Raw genomic sequence first — 17,965 nt, 5'->3', positions numbered from 1 at the left:
CTTTGACAGCCACGTAAGGATTAAAACTGTCAGTTTGGTCTGATTTGTGATGTTTAAGATTTAGTAGGACGGTTTTTTTTTGTTTTTTTTATCCTTTCCTGTCATACAGCTGTAGTGTTTTCTCTGGGACTGCAAATTGCACCACACATCAGAACATGCAGCTCAGATATGATCTAATTCACCTTTGTTGTAGGCAATCACAGATTCTAAATGTGCATCCTTTGATTAGAGAAGGACAAAAAATGGCCCTCTACTTATCTGATTAAGCACCACAACAGACAAGATGAAAAGAAAGTTTTAATGAATGAATATATAGAGCAGAAGTATGGGATGCACTGAACGCAGAGATCCGCCAGTGTCACAGAACTTGCAATACAGAAAGTGAAATGATAGTGCTGTAGTGCGGAAATTATCTGCACTTTCATGAAGAACAGCAAAACAATGTGTTAACAATGTGTGTTTGGATTTAAAGCCTGGATTGAAACCTGGCATGTTATATACCAAAAGTACATTTTATAAGGAGACATAAATAAGCCCTAATATAAACTAGGAGTGATATGGCAAGTTATATTTCCCACCAAGATACTTTACATTCAGGAGGTTTTTTTTTTTTTTTTTACATTTTCACCAATTTTTTAAACTTTTATATTGCATTCCCTGGTACCTCTTACAGATTTGTACTTTGAGAGAGAGAGAGAGATATTGATTATTGCACTCTCCTGAGTCACTTTGTCATCTAGGCAATTTTCAACGAGCATTCTTATTAGGGGGGTCTGTTCCCAGGGACTCATTTGCACGTCTCCCACTGTCTTGAGACAGAAAAAGCATTTTGTGTAACCTGCAGATAAGCCAGCAAGATGCTGACACAACCACACTATGTGTCAAAAGGCTCTGGCACAGAAACAGAAATGCGAGGCACACATTACACCCGAAGAAGAGCCGATACATACTGTAAAAACCTTTGTACAAGTCTATCTTCCTAAAAAAAGGGGAGCGACTTGTACACCAGTGTGACCTATAGGCTTTTTCCTGTAATTGTTATGTCAAAAAGTGGGATGCAACTTATACACCAGTACGACTTATACAACATTTTTTATGGTAAATCAGAAGTGAAGATCAGCTCATTGTGTTTCCAGACGAGTGAATATTGTGTTTGTTCTATATTAGGCTATCAACTGTACACAAATATGTTTTGAAGTTGTCACAATTTCATATATTGGTCTACAATAGAATAGGTAATATTAATCACTGGAATAAAGTAGCATGAACCATGAACACAGAGTAATGTCGATTTAATCTTAATTACTATATTATAATAGTTGTAGAATAAAATGTGATGAACACTAAAATTACTGGTTTGCCATTGTTTTATTCACATTTCAGGAGGGAATCATTACAGAAAATAATAATATAATCATATTAATACAAACCCAACAGCAGCTGACAAGACATCTGGAAGCATAGGGACCCCGAGCATGACAGCCACTTGCAGCACATATTACCCACAATGCAATGTGGAAAGCTAGCACACATTTCATGTGGTCTCAAAAGACTGATTTTATAAGATATAGTCCTCCCAGTTGCGATTGTAGCCAACAAAATAATTCCATAAAATTGAACTGTTGTGCACCTCCATTAGGCTCGCTAAACAGGTCTGGAATGTGCAGATTTGAAAGAAACACAAGTCACAGCACACATGTATTATCTTTTTAAAACAGGGTATCTGGTAGGTTAAAAGAAGACTTCAGTTTCTATTATTTGTTTGCACTTGAACATCCTGAGTCATTTCGCCTCAGCAGTGTCTTATGGGTCAAAGCATGTTACTGGCTGAACGCATGTCAATCAATATGGAAAGGAATAGTGGTGGGGACAATTTCATCCTTCAGGGGAAATGACCAAGCAAGTGCAACCCTAACTGAAAGCATGGCTTGCAAACAGAGATTTCTTTAAAATCAAGTGTAGTTCCATATATCACGTTCAAAAATAAAAATACAAGTTTATTACAATGTGTTGGTTTTTTTTTTTTCAAAATTGGACATTTGAGACTTAGAAGTGCAGGATAGAAGTACACATCCTTTAAGAGATATGACTGTTTTGTTAGTAGCAATCGTTTTAACAAGGATGAGTAAAAATAATGTTATTTACTGTTTAATGATTTCACTTGACAAGCACATTATTATCACCACTTGCTGTCAGAAAGTTCAGAGCGACCTACAAAGCTGAATTCTAGGTTTGATGTTTACAACTTTGCTGCCTACTGTCGGTTGCTATGGTGACAGCTCATTTAGTTTCCATCACTTCAGAATACAAACCACATGGGCTAAGGGAGGCACGTCAGCCTTAAACCCTGTGAACTATGACTCACCCTGTATGCCATGTAGCCATGCTTTCACCAGGTGAACCACTGAATCCATGCATACAATAAACTCATAGATAGAGGGCACAAAGGATACAGTTCAAAAATAGAACAATGGGTAGGACACCATTTTTTTATTTTTTATTTTTTTACCCAGCGTGGACAGTGTATGAAATAAGTTACCAAGCTATACTGTTGATGAAGAATAACTGGAATCCTTTAAAGACCCAACTAGATGGTTTTGGGATCAATCAGCAACAAGGAACTGGGCGAGCACCGACGGGCCAAATGGTCTCCTCTCGTTCATAGATGTTCCATCTTAAGTTCTTATCAAAAATTCACGTTTCAAGAATGTGCAGCCTTTTCAATGACATGAAACTGCAGGATATAAAACACACTGCTACAACTGGAGAGTTATTAAACCATGTTTCTCAGTATGTTATGAATGTGCTGGTAAAAGGGCAATTCCAGATTCCTTTATATTAATCATGTTAAATGTCCTTTACCTGATGTAACTTGAAAAAGACACTCACATTTTTAGACATATGCAAGAGTTTATTATACATACATTGTATAAATACAAAGAAAAAGCTACTACTTGTTTCTGTTATTGAAGTCGATCAGTACCGAAGGCATTTGAGGTCACACATGCGAAACAGTGCTCCTCCTACTAAGGAAAGTGGTCCTGGCCAAGAAAAAATTAGTTTCGGTACTTTTTCCAAAAGGTGGCCAACCTAGGAAGTTCTTATCCTGCATCAAAAGGTCACTGGGGGATTGTGGGATAGTACTCTGCTGTGTTTTAAGAGAATTCTGTAGCAGTACAACAAAAAAACTGCCTGAGCAATGGATGGTGGTATCGTACTGCAGGTCAAAAGGTCAGACTGATTTAGAAATGTTTTTCAAATGTCACCAATGTCGCTGAGCTAGTTAATGTAGGGCGCATTTGGTCATGTACCAAGAAGAGAAAGGTTAAATAACTGCAGAAGGCAATCCGAAACATCTATAAGAGACTAACAGTGTATGGTAGAGGTTTGGTGAAAAGCAAGGGAGTTATTGTATCCACAACATCATAATGACAGACAGGTGGACAAACACGCTCATTGCACAACCATTTTTTAATGAAGACAAGTAAAAGAACAAAAACCTTGGTTAGCACGCCTCAATAATAGAATGCAAGAAAAGATAACAGTGCATCCGGCGAGGTGTCTCTCAGCTTAATAAATTCCTATCAGGTATGCCTTAGCTGGTTCCTGAAAAAGTAATTTGTTGTGGGCTAAAACACAATCAATACTGGCCATGCTTGTGTCCCAGACCCATAATGAACCACTGTGTATTGAGAGGCTAAATAAAGATGATGACCGGATATTTAGGAATGTTTGTTTCCTGGCTAAACTCCCACTGGGAATGGAGAGACGAATAATGCCTGTGAGCCGATTGGGCGCTTATGTCCGCATCCCAGAGTGAATCCTTCCCAGCCCTGGTCTGTGCGATTCTGGACTGCAGAGCAATAATACAGCTGACCCGGTTTGTGCTGGGCTTGAGAACCCCCTTCCCCATGCACTGGAGAGGACACACGGTTCAAAAAGCTACCATGGGAACTGTCACAGGATAGCAAATGGGCTACAGTCCATCTTGACCTTCATGTTAAACTCTCCCAATGTAAATAACAAATGACAAGAAGTTACAAAAAACAGAAACATTTTGCAAGTTAACAGTGTTTTAAAAGTACAACAGTTTCAGAAGATTTTTTTACACTAACAAAGCGCACATTTCCAAAGTACTGTAGATTCTAATAATTACAGTAGGACGTAGAATGTGCTGTCTCATCACCACTTAATATTTAAGAAATTTTTAATGCGCAGACAGACAAGTACCCCTACCATCTCCATCACTGACAAAGCAAACTTAATGCAATCTAAGGTGAAACAAGATCATCTCGGACAGTCTGCCTTTTGGCTTAATAAATTCCTCCAGCAAGTACGCTGGTTTTATGGCTCCTGAAAACTTAAGTTGGATAAAACAATCAATACTGACCATCCATATTTTCCCCATGACCCCAGACCATTAGGGAAAACCCCACTCAGTCCAAACAATGGAATACAGTGGAGCTCAAGGAAGCACAGATATTTCTGAACTAAACTGGGTTCAACCAGACATGGTCCACAGCCCCAGTCAAACAGGGCTTGTCTACAATCTTACCAATAGCAGATGGTATGTGGTCAATGTGCAGAAAAAAAAGTCAAGCAGGTTCCACTAGACTTTGAAAACCTTTATTTTATAAAATGCATGCAATTTATAAATCTGCATTTTTTTTTAGAAATTGCATTGTATAATTCGTATTGGTATAGTCTATTTAACATTATAAAATACATACAGTAATTTGACTATGGTACATTTACAGTTATGCAAATTAACAAAATACATAAGTCATTAAATGACTGTTCATTTGATCTTACTGTGCATCATGCAAGTGGCTCATCACATGTACTGCAAACTGTTTATTTGCGGTACGTACTGTATTGTGACATTACTGTATCGCTATACCCACTTTCAGAAACGTATCAGAAAATACTATACATTTCACTTGTTGACTATTCTGAATAATTTCTTCTCAAGGTACTTTGTGTAGTCTTGACAACATTGCATTTATAAATGTAGAAGTAAATGTAAACCAATTTTTTTTTTTGACTGTAAAGAAGAGATTCCTAAAACGCTCAAGAGTCATCCTTTGAAAATGACTATGTTTATATGGTTCGGTACTACCGAAAGATCCTGGTTGCGATTTTATTTATTTAAAAACTACAGTCGGTAGCCTACTGTTGTACATATAATCCTGCCTAATTCCTTTTGTGTGGACGCATTTTGATTGGTAGTCAACTAGCCAGGAGCACCTCAAAATTCAGTATGCAGGACCAATCTCTATCAATCCCGACAGTAAGCAAATACAACAGGATCAAATTGGCTGTGACTGGTGTTACGTGGACATCTTTGTTTATTCTGTGATGGACCCAACCCGAGGAAGCATTATGAGACATACAACCGTACAGTTGCACCAGTCACAAGACACTAGTGAGCCGCGATAGTTAAAAACTGCTGGAAAAAGCGCTCCCTGGCAGCTACATGGTAGAGGAGAGATTGGGCAGGAAGTGTTACAGTTCATCTCAGCTCTCTCACATGCTCTTTCAGAAACCATGAAACAGCTGGAGTGTGTTTCCTCTATACGATTCCTAGGGAAAAGAACTCATTACATATGAAAGCTATGAAAGGAATGTGCCGTTTGAGATCCATGTGAAAGGATTTTGCTTGGGAAAGAAGACGTTCAAGGGGCTGGTTCAAATCGACAGTATTATGAACAGTGAACACATACTTGTACTGTAGTGACTTGGACCAAGATATACATTGTAATATTGTTACATTTGCAGATGATTCCAAACTCAGGGGAGCAGTGGACACTGTAGCCCAGGTTATTCAAAGTTAGTATACTCTCCTGCACTTCTTTACATCCCTCTCCCAAAGGGAAAAACCTGAATTCAGTTGAAAGCATGGCAATGACAGTCTCAATATTAAACCCTTAGAGGTTTCAATAGCTCCTGGCCCAGTATATCCAACTGAAGTACCAGCGGACCATCAGATTATTTTTGCTTCAAAAGGCCAGGGACAGAAGCTTTTGAGCCTTTTTTTTTCTTTAGCTACCCCTGTTACCTCAGGGGGCGAGTCTTCTACTGTCAGGATTTAGTTTGTCCACATTTTAAAAAGTGTTGCAAAATGTAATTAAATTAATTCCCCACAAACCTTCAAACCGTCTTCGTTTGAGCGCTCGGCAGAACTGATGTGCGTGCAGACTGAGGCTCTCATGGAGCATCTGAGAGAGTGATGTCATAGAACTGATGTGCGTGCAGACTGAGGCTCTCATGGAGCAGCTGAGAGAGTGATGTCATAGAACTGATGTGCGTGCAGACTGAGGCTCTCATGGAGCATCTGAGAGGAACGCAGAATTCAAATACCAAATGGGCATTGCAGAACTAGAACAGGCCCACCATGAGGATTACCTGGGTGTTGTAATAAACTCATTACTCAGGCAAACAGAATTCTTGGTTATATAGTCAAAAGTGCAGAGTACAACGAAGGTTATGATGAGAAGGTTGTGTGATGCACTAGTGAGACCCTACTTACTATTGAACACGGTGTCAAATTCTGGTCCCCACAATTCAAAAAGGCCACTGTAGCCTTGGAGAAAGTTGACAAAAGTTATACTTTAAGTCAACGTTTCTCAAATGCTACAGCAGCCCCCCAGAAACGCCTCTCTTAGTCAACCTTTACTATAATCAGCTTTCATTCAGCGCAGTTCGTGCTGCTCGCATTCTGATTCCTCATACCGCTTCTGTTTCTGTTAGCTGCTATTGGCCAGCATCAACATCAGTATAACCAATGCAAATGCATCGGTCCAGCTTTCATTCTGATCAGATTTTATTTTGGCCCTTTCACTCTGTGTCAGTGCTCATTGGTTGATCAACAACAACAGGCTTTAGCAGCGCGACGTGAAAACAGCGGTATGGAGTAACAGTTTTTCCTCACTAACAAAAATAATATCTCAATATTTGAACGAATATTTCTGCACCTGAATTCATAAGTCACGTAGTTGATATATATAAGAACTGCGTATCACAACGTTGTTTGCCTTGCACTAAACTAAAGAGTTCTTTGTACAATTCCCTTCTTTTCCACATTTACTTCTTGAAGAGGTAAATACAAATCTTCACATGCATGTACACAAAAAAAAAGATCAGTAATTCTATTGCTTTCTGAAAAGAAACTGCAATTGCAGGGATTAAAAAAACAACAAAACAAAAAAAAAAACAGTTATGTTTACTTTTGTACTGTTTCTGCCTGAAATACACACAAGAACAAATGCATGTTTAACTATAAAGGGGCTTTATAGTTAATTCAGTGGGCCAATTCTGGAATGTTACAGTTTTACATTTAGCTGAGAATTATGTAGCATGTGAATGGAACAAAAAAAAGTGAAAGTATTTTTTGTATTTAACTTCACTGCATTAGTAATATACTTCAGCTTAGGTATTGTATTCATGTATATCAATTTATATGATTGATTAACCTATTAAATCTAGCAAAACACCAGATTTGTGTCTCCAGATTATTATTAGAAGGGCCTGGAAATTAAGATCCAGTATTTTCAGAATGAGACACAATTGCATTTATTATCCTAGGATAGGCTGAACTTTAACATGCTGAAAGAGTTCAGGTCTTCCCAAAGAGACAAATATCAAAATGGCTGGGGTGAACATCGCTAGGCTACGAGGCAAACAATTCCTAAAGCCTAACTTCAGAACACACAAATAGGGTTAGTAATTTGAAACCTAAGATCAGTGCAATCTGCATGCTTCCACTGTGGCTTTGACAGCGAGCACCCTCAGGACTGGAGCACCCTGGCATCTCCTGCTCTGTTTCCACGACATGCAGCACTGTCTGCTGGTGACTCAGGAGGAGTGCAGCTGTGTGGGAGCGATCCACGGAGAGGCAGGGGTCAGAACAACACTGGGGAGTAAGGCTGGCTTCAGATTAGCCCAGCGGGGTGAATCATCAGCCAAGCCCTTTAGCTAATGACACCAATCAGCACTTGCAGTGGGTTAATGTGAGAAGGGCTCCCTATAAAAAGCAGCTTAGTTTTCTTCCTCACCATTATGAAGCTGTATACCCATTTTCAAATCAATCAAAAAAGTCACAAGCTTTCACATTAACAAAAAAATAAATAAATAAATACATACACATATTAAATCACAGTTTCCCTACTGGGAGGTAATATGTAGTTTGTTTTTTGTATTATTATTTCACATTACTAAACATAACAGTCCACTACACCTATAACTGACATAAATAATGACCCTGCTTTCTTCTCCAGACAGACAGAAATACACAAGGGGCAGGGTACAGGGCTTATTAAAATCCAAAATGGTCTGATAAAGTTAACTTCAGTCACAACTTCAAATAGAAGCTGGGTACAGTTTAGAACAGAAACCAGAAAGCACATTTTTTATGCTCATGGAATGGTGAAGTGGCAGAATCTGAAACATTCCAAAACAATTATATGCTGTCCTATTAAATTTAATCCCCTTTGTACCTACAAGGAAAGGGCCAGCCTTAACAGGTCAAACGCTTCTTCTCAAACGTTCCTTAGAAGATTATATGACACACACTGTTCTCCAAGGCTCTCTATCAATGCTGTCTTGATTGCACCCGCTTCACTCTGGAATGTAACATTATATCTGTGCTCTACCTGAATGAAACACGGCTCGTTTTCGGCACAACTGCCATGGAGCCAAAACGTCACAAAAATTCGAGAAAAAAAAAGCCCCGCTTGTATGCACTGCATTGTATCAATAAGGATTACACCTGTTATTCTAACATTGCTATTGTTTGAGTATTGCTATCAGGCAACCATGCAAGGTGTGCTTTTGCGTTTTACTGTATCAAAGGTTACTTACAGTATACAAAACACCACTGCTGTTAAAAAGCAAATAAAACGTTTCCAATCTCAAACTCTGTACAAATTGTATACTAACACGGTCTTAAACATAAAACGATTCTTTCGGCTGTCGTGTGTTGCGTCCAGTATTAGATTACCAAAAAAATCTACAGAAATTGGTATCTCATTTATTGTTATAGAATGGAATTTCCCCTTGGCTTTCCCAAGTTTTTTTTTTTGTTGTTTTTGGGTTTTTCTTTGGTTTTTTTAGCAATTGAACTTCCTTTTTGAACAGCATCCCTCTGCAATCCTGTGAACAAGCCCTTTCTATTATTGCATGCGATTCCTCACACAGCCTGTTGTTTGTACTATCTACCCCCTTGCTACTCATGTTAACAAACAATGCTCAAAAAAAAAAAAAAAAGTAAATCTTTCAAGTTTCTCATTCATGCAAAACTGAACTTGGGAAACATCTTGAACTTTGGACTGGCAAGTATTATTATTGTTATAAAGTCCTCTTATACAATTCGTAGTAATTAAACTGGCAATACAAAACACCGAAAACGAGGAATCTTCTATAGATGTACCGTACCGGTAGTTTCTGACATACACAACTGTTCTAAAGATTAAATCAAAAACACAAGTAAACAAAACAACGTGCTGTTTCATAGTATCCAAACACGTTTGCTGCCGAGGAACGTGGGAAACTAGAGATCACTGCATTGCATTCCTCTGCGAACAGAAAAAAAAATGCATTGAACTACTACTAAAACTACAACTTTTTAAAAATAACTTACCTCTGTGATTTGTAATGTTCTTTTAAAAGGGTGTTGTTTTCCAATGCGTAGTGTGCTCCTGGCGAAAGATGTATTCTTTTTTCCAGTGTTCTGCTTTCCACACCAGCTCAGACCTACCAGAGCGCTGTGCACAGACTTCAGTTGAATCGAGGACGAGCCGAGAGTGCCGCGGCTTAGCAGATGGATGCAGCCAAGTTCACAGACCCGTCCCCCGAAGCAAAGAGCCTTGACGTGGACGAGCACGCCTTAATGTTCCGAGGGAACTAACGCGCGCGTACGCGCACTGGACAGGTGTGCGAAAGTTGCTCTACAGCTGTCTGTATGTCAAGCCAAATTATCATTTAGAGACATCTTCAAATATTAGTCTGTAAATCATTTGCTGATATCTTTAAACTGATTGCGGATATCTGTAAATAAACAATTTTGAAGATATATTAAATTTAATATTCAGATATCTAAAAATCTAATAGAGATATCTCAAATTGATTTAGAGACATCTGTATCTGTCATTTAGAGCTATCTCTAAATAACATCCTGTTCATTTAGAGATATCTCCAAATCGTTTTAGGATATCTCAAAATGACTTCCTGTGAAAATGCTCTAGGTTTTGAGTGGACTTCACTTCATGTCCATTTCTAAATGAAAATGCATTGTAGATATCTGATTTAAAGCTCCATTTAAAGATATCTGGAAATAATTTGCAGATATCTCTAAATGTATTTTAGCTAGCTTTAAATATTTTAAAATGCTTTCAGGTCTGGAAATTATTTAGAGATATATTGAAGAATAATTAGGCTTGCCACATCGATTTGCTGCTGCACTCTAGAATGACAGCAACTTGAGATCACCTACAGTAATTCTATAAGGCAAGTAAATAAACACTTGCAACAGGATATTCAGTCATTTACATTACTATAGGACCTTCACAACAGACGTAAAAAACAAAACACATGCGTAATTTTTCACAATTATCCATGCATTTAGAGTCGTCATACCAAAAAAATATCCCTAATGAGCTTATGGTGTCGGCTCACCTGTCTCTGTTACACTACACGGCAAACACAATAGCTGCTTGATTTTTCATCATTTATCATACTCTCCGATAGGCATCTCGGATTGTATTTTGGCGGCAATCCGATACATTCTCAATTTGAGGTGAATATTTATAACCTTTCGGGTACTGTGCCATGATTACAGAATCACTAGGACCTTCTGTCGGTGCGTTCGCTAGTGCTAAAGCTACAGTAGACATTTCATTCAGAGGTTTTGCTGTCATCATTGTGAAGCAGTGCCCTGGAATGCAGCTTCCTGATAAATGGATGGAAATTCTGTTGTATTTATTTATTTATTTTTTATTAAATATGTTGTTTGTTCCCTAACCCTGAAATATTGTACCTGGTGCATTTATTCATCTCGTGTGCTGTATAAAACAATTTAATGATATATAGCTATCAACAAACTTCTCAGAAATATAATTTAACTGTTACTAAGCTGTTTTTTTTTTTTCCTTTGCCTTTAGAACAAACATATCAAACCTACCAGTGTGAAAACGTAGGGTTGGGAATGGGGTGCTAAAAACAACAGGTAGCAAAGTGTTGAAAATGAGATACACATTTCTACAGTAGCTTGAAATGTGAAGGGGTAGTATTGAAAAGTGTAAGTACAGAAGCTGGTATGAGACAAAGGTTTTGTCTACTTGATCGAATTACACACTTTTATAATCATCCCAAAGCAAATGCTTTTATAAGCAAGACACAGCAAGCATCGTGACCCATTACTGTTTATAGTAATAATTTGCCACCCTAAATATTTGATCATCGTGGAATTGCTCTTGAGATGGGAAACGGGTCCAGGTCTTTCATTATTTGTGTGTTTCACATGAGCGTCAGCAGGACTTGGCACCGTGTTTAATGCCGACCATCTGCTCTGTACCACCATTTAGAAAGCTCAGAAAGGGAGTTAGGATTTTTCTGGCAATTTGCTCTAACAGACAGTGTGCAAGACTAATTCAAATACTAATGGTGGTCTATGTCGACGCATGGCGAATATTAAGCAAGCCCCTGCAGGGTCCATTGCAAAGACAATGTCATATTTGGTACGACTCCATCTGGGTATAGTGTTTCTATTGCATGCATTTTTTATTTGAATCCATTACTTTCCTGCACCACTAGCAGGAATCCAAATGTGTTACATAGTGCTCCTGTAGCCAGCATCTTTCTCTCAATAACACCAAGACAAGGGTGGTCTGGTGCACTCATGTATAAATGCCCAGACACACTGGAGCTGCTGTACAAGCTGTTATGAACCCATTATATATTGCTGTCACTCCTTTAAGAGTTGCTTCATGTTATGCCTCCTGTAAATTATTTTTGCCCCTTAAAGGGACCTGTATTATTATAAGTAAATATATAAATCACTTGCAAAAAAAAATCACAATCATATTAAAGTTTCACAGGAAATAAAATACAAATTTAATCGAAAGTGTATTCAAATTTGGCTTTGTGACAAAACGTGTGAAACTTAACTATAATATACATACACTGGCCACCATGCCTGAACTAGAATATACACACACTGGCTACCATGCCTGAACTATAATATACACGCACTGGCCACTGTGCCTGAACTAGAATATACATGCACTGGCCACCATGCCTGAACTAGAATATACATGCACTGGCCACCATGCCTGAACTAGAATATACAGGCACTGGCCACCATGCCTGAACTAGAATATACAGGCACTGGCCACCATGCCTGAACTAGAATATACATGCACTGGCCACCGTGCCTGAACTAGAATATACACACACTGCCACTGTGTGTGAACTATAATATACACTCACTGGCCACTGTGCCTGAACTAGAATATGCACGCACTGGCCACTGTGCTGAACTAGAATATACATGCACTGGCCAACATGCCTGAACTATAATATATACACACTAGCTACCATGCCTGATTGTTACGTGTCTGTCATATACTTCTAAATGATGGACAATACCCTCTTGAATGGCCCTTCTTGACTTGATCATACATGTTCGGAGCCCGGGGAATCAAAGTAAACACAAATTTGTATAAAGTAGCTGGGGAAAGTATAAGACAATTATCTACTGAAATTACAGGGTTGACAACTGATACCGCAGTTTTGTAGAGAATAAAGCAATCTATAATCCCCTTGAATTTTATCAGCCACCTATTTTTAGGGCAAATCTCAGGTTGACCTCAATGTGTGATTGATGAAATCCAGAGTGATCCCCAGTTCTGTAAAATCCTCCAATAAAACGTGTTATCCCAGTGAGGTATCCCAGGTAGTATAATGAAGTACACATGTACTGTGCTATGTTGTAGGCATTGTTAGAATATTCTTACACCTGCAGTGTAGCTTATCCCTTGTCTTTGCACACTAGTTTCATATATGGGACAGCTAGACAATACAACAATAAAGAGCTCTCCTCACGCAAGGCCTCAGAGTGGTTAGTTTTGCTGGAAGGGGGTGTTTAGAACAATTAACCTTTTTGTTCTGTCTGCGAGTTCTGCATCACACAGGGGGCAGGTTTCCTGACTATTGTCCCCATGACAGGAAGTCTTGTGAATGCTGAACACAGGATGCAGCAGGAAAATTGTGGGGAGATCTGGCCCGAGCACAATAAATATCAGGAATTGGCTACAAGGAAAAAGACTGCTTTTGGAGAACATCCAATCTCCAGGCACTGGGAAACACACTCTGCGCTGAACAGCCTGCCCTTCTGAGGAAGACAAGGATTTAGCTCTATATTGTGGCACTAACACTGTTGTAAAAAGTAGTTTATTTTTCACTTTTGGGATACAACAAATATGTCAGTAAGATACATCCTTCGCTAAATTCAAAATTAGACACTTCAGCATGATACAAAATGCTATGACCATGATGTAAATCAATAGCGTATAATATGTAATGGCTATGCAACATTTCCTGAAAAGTGTGACCCATCTATGAATATCAATAACTTATACTAAAGAATGTGTACTCCAAGATTCACCAAAATTAGATAAGCTGTTTTCAAGATGTGCATGTCTCACACACAGGACAGATGTACAGACAAAAGGACACATGGTTTATTGATATCTATGGAAAAATGTAAAGTGTGACATACATCCATTCATCAACTGCAGGGGGACATTAAGTGGGAAACCTGTAGGCAAAAAGTAGGGCTGATGTTGCAGTTTGGCTGAATTCTAAGGTTTCCTTTATCATCTTAACAGTGATAAAAAAATAGACAGAAAAGACAAATACAGGCAAAATGGGTCTCAAACGTAGATCTCGTCTTCTAGTTTCTGTTCATAATAATTTTAGAGCTGTGGCATGTGCGGATTTAGAGAAAAATGCCCCAAACCGTTGAATTATACTAGAAGAAACTGTACCAAAAACATCACGCACCAGCTAGGAGTGGACCCTGTGCAGATTATTGATTGTAATGGGTACTGTACTACACATGCCTTGTCAAGTCTTTGCTTTGTGATACTTGTACTCTATCAAAAATCAGCAATACCCATTGAAATAAAAATCACAGTCTTCTCATGATGATAACAAAGCCTGGTTTCTGCAGCTATAATCAGCACGTGTTTCGTTATGAGAGCATGGTTTGGATTGTTGGTTGGTTTCACAGACTATGATTAGCACTAGTCCTAGACTACCTTATGTTACTTTAGTTAATGCATCTCCAGATGTCTAAAAATGTACACTGTGGGTCTGGTTTTCAATGGGATTATGAGGATATTTACTTGCTTTGATGAATTTGCAAAAAAGTGATTTGTTTTATTATGAGGAATTTATTCAAACTTTGCAAATCGGGTCCACATTATTGCAATGGATCTCCTCCTAGTGGCTGGTGAATTAATAATACTGACATCCACGTCAGAGTCTTACTTACCTCTCAGTGTGAGGGTTCTTTAGCTGAATGTCTTTAAACTGTGACTGGTTCATGTCTAACCCTTTCCATCCAATAGGCTGAGCAATGGCTAAGCCATTACTATACGCCTGAGGGACTTGATAACATTCTAGACACTTGGGGATATATAACAAAACTGTCTTGAAACATCACTTGCATTTTCCATAAGCTTGGCTACAGAAAGAATAGCACAGACAGAATGCAGACCTTTTTAGCCCTTTTCCATTCACTTTGTGTTTTCCTTTACTTGTTTTTAGTTTTGTTCTTGTTCTCTCTACTGCAGCTGTGTGGCAGAGTCCAGATAAGGAAATGATCTGCAAAGTAATACTGTCTGTCAAAACTTGCAAGCTAAGAATGGAGACGAGTTGCTGATAACCTGCCCCAGACCACTTCCCTTGAAGCTGAAATACATCAGAAAAACAAAGAAAGTCTTTTTAAGGAACTACTTTACCCAACTGTATGGATCTGGGGTTCAGTACGAATCTCTACTGACACCCTGTTCATTTAAATTAGAGAGTTCTGTTCAGCCCTCTAATTGGGTGCAGCTTGTGATGTCACAATGCAAAGAGCACTGGAATGCTTAACAAAGGGTATAGATATCTTGTACAATTATGGCAAATGTTTTGCCTTACCCTAATTGCATAACTAATTTTACTTCATAAAGTCGAATGAAACCTGTTGAGTAATGTTACGTTAATATATTGAATTGCATACTGCTTTGTAGTTTTCTATATACATAATGAAAAACTGACAAAAATTAAAAAATGCAACATTTCTAAATCCAACATGAAATACTGTACTATTATTATGGTTTCTGCTAGACCTACGTGATATCATGTTGTAGTTTCTTTGATTACAATATGTTAAATAAAATATCAAAATTATGTTATCATATATATATAAATTATATTTCAATCCTAAAATTCTAGGTGATGCAAAACTTTATAATCACTGGTAATTCCTTTGTGTCTGCTAGTATTACCTAATTCACCCAAGCAATACATCACTGAGATCATATTCAACTTTTCTTGACCAGAAAAAGTCACTTGTGGAGATTATTATTATTATTATTTGTTTATTTAACAGAAGCCTTTATCCAAGGCAATTTACAGAGGCTAGGGTGTGTGAGCTATGCATCAGTTGCAGAGTCACTTACAACAACGTCTCACCTGAAAGATGGAGCACAAGGAGGTTAAGTGACTTACTCAAGTCAGTGACAGCCAGGATTTGAACCGGGGACCTCCTGGTTACAAGCCCTTTTTTCTTTAACCACTGAATGATGTCCTGTGTGATTAATATTCTCTAAAATCTATAGTTCTGTTTTTTTATGAGGACTAATTAAACCACTAATTAAACCAAGAGTCGGACATTGTGAAAGGGGCAGGTTTGCAAACTGTCCAAAAGGATATTTCACATGAATAATGTGTGTAGGGTAACAGGTGCTGTTTCGTGGTGAGACTATTTATTAAACACAAACGTGCAGCTGGAGAAACTTGCACCCATAGCATTAAAGGATTGTAGCAGTTTAATTTCTTACTTTTCTATTTCTGCAATCTTGGTAATATTTTCTTATCAGGTATGTGTGTGTTTTATGTTTTCTTTTATTTTGATTTGTGAACATTGGAATTAGGCGTGGCGTGTTTGAGTGGGATGACATCTGTACACAGGATAAGATGTACTGGAATTTTGGCAAATACTTTACTCTGATTGGTTGATTTCTGATATGTGATTTATAATATTCTATGGCACTTTCATTAGAAATAAGAAAAAAAGCCCCATCACACCAGCGCAGATGATGCATTTTTGCAATTAAAATATGAAGACTTGCCCCTGTAAACCCTTCTGCAGTGGAGTACCACCACATACAGTGCTTCATTCAGTCTGTTACAGACGACTTTCCTCTTCTGTGGGTTATGCTGACATCTGCTGCTTTATGGCTGAACTGCATACAAGCCCTCAAGGCAATCTCATATTCAATTTTCAAATGGAACACACAGATCTTGCAATTCCGCAATGCTTGTCTGTCAACAGCCAGAGCAGCTACAGCCTTTTGTGAATTGACTGCAATGCGTCTACCAAGGCGGTTACAGAGACACGCCAGAGAACCAGGCAGAAGAATGGAATACCCACAAAGGAGCAGGAAAAAAGACTTGGGACTAATATAATCATTCTTAATGTTGGCAATACATTTCCTTGTGCTATTATATCTGCAATTATATAGTAAAAATAACAGCCTATTATAATAAGTCTATGATTTCCATTACTTGAGAGTAGATGTTAAAACTTCATGCTGATTTGAACTCGGCTCTCGCCAAGATAAGCGCCAGCTAAGACGTAGCTTTCCAGTAAACTAATGTGATCCATCTGCATCTCCATCCATTTGAGTTTCTTTCCATCTGATGATGCAGATATCCTTCTGCCTGGTGTTGATGGCTGAAGTGTAATGCTGGCTGCAGAGATCAGCTTATTTTGCCTCCCCAGTGCATCGGCACACACATTGGCTGCGATGCTGGCTCCGGATCAACCACAGTACTGTCTCCCCAGCGCATCAGCATGGCAACCGTCTGGACTGAGCTAAGTAGGGTACATCTCTGGGGTCTTCAAATGGGCAACTTCCGTCCTCTGTGTTTTGTCGACTGGCCCACAACACCTCAAGAGGGCTCAACAGTGATTCTGGCGTCACATGGACACACGCATTCCTCCGAAACGTGCGCTGTCAGCAGTCTGCTTCATTTCACTCTGCAGGTTTGCCATGCAGCCACCTCAGAACTACAGCATCAGAGAACCACGCAGCTCTGGGCCGCTTACAGGCAGGCCAGCAGGCACCCGGACAGTCTACAGTGGTCACTGGTGCGCGGTGAGCCGAGGAAACCCTGGCCGACCTAAGCCCTCCCCAATCCGGGCAGCGCTCGGCCAATTGTGAGCCACCATTTGGGAACTCCCGTCCACGGTTGGCAGTGGAATAGCCTGTACTTGAACTGGTGATCTCCAGGCTATAGGGCACATCCCGCACTCCACGCGGAGTGCCTTTACCAGATGTGCCACTTGGGAGCCCCAGTTGTCATTTTTGATGTCATTTAAGACCCCTTGCTATCTTACCATAGTCAAGTAATCTAATGTCATATACTGTACAATTGTGACCCAGATCATCACAATAATGGTGTCAAACTAATATAGGTCTACAAGATCACAGCTCTGTAAATAGGAGCCCCTGAATCCTGACCAAGACACCCCGTGCCAGTCAGTCCTGCACCTTTCTCAAGATGGTTTTGTGATGTGACTTTGTGAATTATAATACAGTAGATGGAACAGTACTTATGCATTCAATTCAGCACCATATTTGACAGTCGCTATTGCAGAAACCCATTTTAGGGGGTATATTTAAGAATACATGTC

At 39.0% G+C, this 17,965-nt stretch overlaps 1 protein-coding gene across 7 annotated transcripts in view; it reads right to left on the bottom strand.

Annotated features, from left to right (window-relative positions):
• Positions 1–17,965, bottom strand: part of LOC121329091 (kazrin-like) — a 287,130-nt gene that overhangs the window by 242,800 nt on the left and 26,365 nt on the right. The window contains exon 1 of one of the 7 annotated variants that reach the window (XM_041274418.1): positions 9,638–9,814. The exons of the other annotated variants lie outside the window; for them this stretch is intronic. The gene's annotated coding sequence lies outside the window, so the exon portion shown is untranslated. Of the gene's footprint in view, positions 1–9,637; positions 9,815–17,965 lie in introns of those variants that run through there. 7 annotated transcript variants of the gene reach the window in all.

The sequence above is a fragment of the Polyodon spathula genome, chromosome 16 (assembly GCF_017654505.1).
Source record: "Polyodon spathula isolate WHYD16114869_AA chromosome 16, ASM1765450v1, whole genome shotgun sequence".
In the NCBI taxonomy this organism is placed as follows: Eukaryota; Metazoa; Chordata; class Actinopteri; order Acipenseriformes; family Polyodontidae; genus Polyodon; species Polyodon spathula.
Note: the sequence above shows the minus strand (reverse complement) of the source record. Positions and strands in the feature narration are given on the sequence as shown.